The sequence below is a fragment of the Silene latifolia genome, chromosome 1, assembly GCF_048544455.1.
Source record: "Silene latifolia isolate original U9 population chromosome 1, ASM4854445v1, whole genome shotgun sequence".
NCBI lineage: Eukaryota > Viridiplantae > Streptophyta > Magnoliopsida > Caryophyllales > Caryophyllaceae > Silene > Silene latifolia.
The window spans coordinates 139,464,437-139,468,689 of record NC_133526.1 but is presented as its reverse complement, the minus strand read 5'-3'; the positions used below and the strand labels follow the sequence as shown (position 1 = coordinate 139,468,689).

General features: G+C 38.0%; 1 non-coding gene across 1 annotated transcript; it reads right to left on the bottom strand.

The window, feature by feature from the left end:
- Positions 1-3,665: 3,665 nt before the first annotated feature.
- Positions 3,666-3,774, bottom strand: LOC141619566 (small nucleolar RNA R71). Its single transcript, XR_012531740.1, has one exon. It is a non-coding gene; the product is annotated as a small nucleolar RNA R71 (small nucleolar RNA).
- Between the last annotated feature and the right edge of the window lie 479 nt (positions 3,775-4,253).

Here is a 4,253-nt window from a genome sequence, read left to right as displayed (position 1 = left end):
ATAAAAGAAAGTGCACTTTGTTGATATGAGTAGTACTTTCAATCCCTTTAAGCACTAGTCATTTAAGCCTATCAATAAACCTCTTCAATTACCATGGGGTGTTACAATCACCCCCACTTGAAGAACGCAACGTCCTCGTTGCGCCTGGGAGCATAACCGCTAACCCAGAATCCTCCCCCGCTAGGTGTGTGATCACAATGGAGTGTATAACCACTGCTCCAGGAGCATATAACAACTGTCTCCGATCACCACACGGTCGCATGGTTGCTCTAATACCACTTGTAACACCCCGGCCCAAACCGGGTCAGGAGCGGTTACTTATGATAGCTCTCCAGGCTGTGTACATGGCCCATAGATCAACACGGGTCCTTTATAGCGCATTTTGTCCTCACTCATGCACATCCCGGGAACCTTCCCAGGAGGTCACCCATCCTAAGACTACTCCCAGTCAAGCACGCTTAACTTTGGAGTTCTTTCGCATGGATGACCATAAAAGAAAGTGCACTTTGTTGATATGAGTAGTACTTTCAATCCCTTTAAGCACTAATCATTTAAGCCTATCAGTGGACCTCTTCAATTACCGTGGGGTGTTACAAAATCATATTTTAAATATCACATATTTTGGTTTAAAGTTTTAGTCATAAAAACTTAAGGATCTTATGCATGCAAAACTAGAATAAGAGTAAGGAAAAATCGTTTCATACCATATGAATATTTCGGCCAAATGGGCACAAATGAAGGTCTCCTACCTTCATTTGTTCTTGAGCTAGAAAATAAATTAGGATGATCATCCAAGACTTCAAAATAGAAGCCCTCCAATAAGTAGCACCCAAGACTATCCCAAAATCCCACAAAATAATATGTACTAGATATTTGTAATGTGGTTTACCTTAAAATCGATTACTAATACTCATATACTATTACTATATTATTAGTGATTGATTTGTACAAATTAGATTCATAAAAATGATTTTTATGAAGAACAAGAGAGAGAGAGTGTAGTGATTTTCATAAAAACATGAGAGAATGAATAATTGAAAAAAATCTCTCAATTTTCTCATTTAAAAACCGGTGGGCATATATGGTTTTAGGACCATTTTTCTTTTTCCTTTTTGTCTTCACAAGACAAATTAGTGTAAGGCTTTGTCATGGTCAAGTCACTATCAAGTGTCATAGACAAATGAATAAGACAAATGAATAAGACAAAACTTCTAAAATTGCCCATCAATTTTCGGTTATGATGTGTAATATGGAGTCCATTTTATTTTTGTCAATTGTACAATTGTATGTCATGTGACATGTGACATGTCTTATGTCATGTTTTAATTTAAAATGCATATTTAACAAATTAAATATCATTTACAAATTAAATTGATAAGTGCATATTTTATATACTTTCATCCCCTATATTAGCTCCATTTTATTTGGTATTTAGCACTTATCATAGTGTCATGAGCCAATATTTGTTGTTCCAGTGTATTTGCTTGTCTTAACATGTTTTTGTAGGAATCTAAGCATTTAGAGGCTTTTCCCTATCATTTTATACACTAAGTTCATTAAGCTAATCAAGACCAAGTGTTGGACTAAGCATGGAGCATTGGATTGGGTTTTGCATGAAGAAATTGATGGATTAGTATGAGTAATGCAAATGTTGCCAACAAACAAAGTCAAAGCCCAAATGTTCAAGTCCAAGTCAAGGTGGAAAGCATAAGATTCCAACATGCTTAGGATACCTTTTGGGAGCTCTAAAGATGTTAGATGGAGCATTTACCCGGGTGCATTAAGGGTCATTAATCACGCACTTAGGATTCCTCAAGCAATTAAGAGAGGAATTAAGAGTAATCACCCGGAAACACACGACCCCGATCGGGGCCACCTAACCCCGATCGGGGCCGCATGCATCTCAAATGTTTACGTTTCTCCTTCCTCTCCTATAAATAGGAGAGGTGTTCCGAGGTCTTAGTATCCAATCTTTACGTCCCATTTCCACTTTACAATAGCATTAAGCTTCATATTTCTCTCATTAGTTTACTCATTTTAGTTTACAAGTTGTTAAGCTTTCCTTAGTTTAATCATTCAACACTTTGTATTCAAGTTATTGTTCAAGCATTTCTTATTCAAGCATTTTGGTTATTATTTGTTCTTCCATACAAGTTCATCTCTTTAAGGTATTTCATTTTATAGTTTATGTTTCTATTTAGTTTCTATTTAGTTTATAATCAAGCACTCCATTTAGATTACTTTAGTTTAATTTCTTTTATATGTTAAAACATTTAGTTCATATAAATCACTCAACCATGTTTGTCATTTCTCTTTATTTAGTTTGCAATTTACACCTTAACATGAGTAGCTAATTTCCTTAGTCTAAGGGTTAGGGGAGCCATGCAATAATCAAATATGTAACATGATAAAATAGATTAATAATAATATTGTTCATATTGCTTCTATCACATGCTTGTGCCACAATGTTTAATCTTTGTTTAGGGCCCTATTCATTTGATTAAGTTTGTTTATTCGTTCTATAAGTCGAGAGGCACGGAATTGAATTAGACTAAGCATGTATAGTAGGACGACCTAGTCATGGACGAGAGTTTCTCTAGGACCCGGTCTATGGTTGATGCTAATATCGTAAGATGGGTATATTTAAGCCTAAGCAATTGACAATGTTATTAGTACCAAGTTTATCATGATTATATGTTTACCTTTGCATGCGTGACCCGAACCCCTTAGACTCCCTTTTATTATATAATTTACATCATAATTCTTATTAATCATCAAACAACCAAACCAAACCAAATCGTAATCGACCTTGATAAAAATCTACCCATAGCAATTCACGAAGTAATTCCCGTTTCCTTGTGTTCGACCCCTATTACTACATTTATTTGTGTTTAGGGAATTTATCTTTGCATAGGTACGCGATAAGCCTATCAAATTTTGGCGCCGTTGCCGGGGAAACGGTTTTATTGCTTATTGAATTATCGATTTTTATCTTGTTTTCCTTTTTCTTGGGGAACACTTGTTCCTTGAGACCGTTACTTATCATTTTCCTAGAAATTGTTGTCTTATGCCCAGGTCCTCTCGTAGTGGAGAATTGCTTTCACCGGATTCCGAGCCCGAGAAAACCTTTAGGAGAAGACGACGTTTTTGGAAGGAAGTGAAAGAAGCCACTTCTCCCATACAAGTTGAAAGTGTTAGAAAGTCTTACTTAGACGATCTAGAGGTTCTTGAAGAGGAGGAGGTTTCTAGTTCATCATCTCCACCACCACCACCTCCATCATCTACTACCAAAAAGATGGTGAAACTTTCCGATCATTCAAAGCCCACCGCGGCCATGCTTCCGGCCGGAATCACTACCACTCAAATCACCGCGCCAGAATTCGAGATCAAACCGGCTTTCATTAGCCTTGTGGAGAGGAAGCAATTTAGAGGAAGTCCTTTGGAGGATCCCAATTTGCATGTGCAAAATTTTTGTGACTATTGCTCCATGATCCGTCAAACGAGCATCACCCAAGCCCAAATAAGGGAAATACTTTTCCCTTTCTATTTGAAGGACAAGGCCAAGCTTTGGATCAATAGCCTTGACCGCACCGCCATGGGAATCACCAATTGGGAGACATTGGCTCTTGCTTTTTACCAAAAGTTTTTTCCACCGGAGAAAACTCAAACTTTGAGGAGCCAAATCACCGGATTCCGCCAACAAGCTCTTGAGAGCTTATATGAGGCTTGGGAGAGATATAAAGAACTTCAAAGACAATGCCCACATCATGGCTAGATGAATGGTTTCTTGCAATAACATTCTATAATGGATGTTGTGCTGAGTCCCGAAGGATTCTTGATTCCGCCAACAATGGGCGGTTTGATCAAATTGACACCGACCTTGCTCATGCCACGATCGAATCTATGGCGGTCCATGATGCTCAATATGTCAATTCCCGAGTGGTGCCATCCAAAGGTAAAGAAGAATCTCCCAACAACTCCGTTTTGCTTGCTCAAATTGCTTTGCTCCAACAACAATTGGCGGAAAGAGATGCTAAAGATTCCATCCAACAACTCAATGTCGTGTCTTCAACAAGCCAAATCATTGTTTGTGACGGTTGTGGAGGAGCGGGTCATTATGCCGCTCATTGCCGAGCCCCCATCGAAGAGGTAAACACTTTTCAAGCTTTAAGACAAAGTTTATATCCACCGGGTACATTTTCCAACACTTATAACCCAAATACAAAATTTCACCCGAACTTGTCTTACAATAG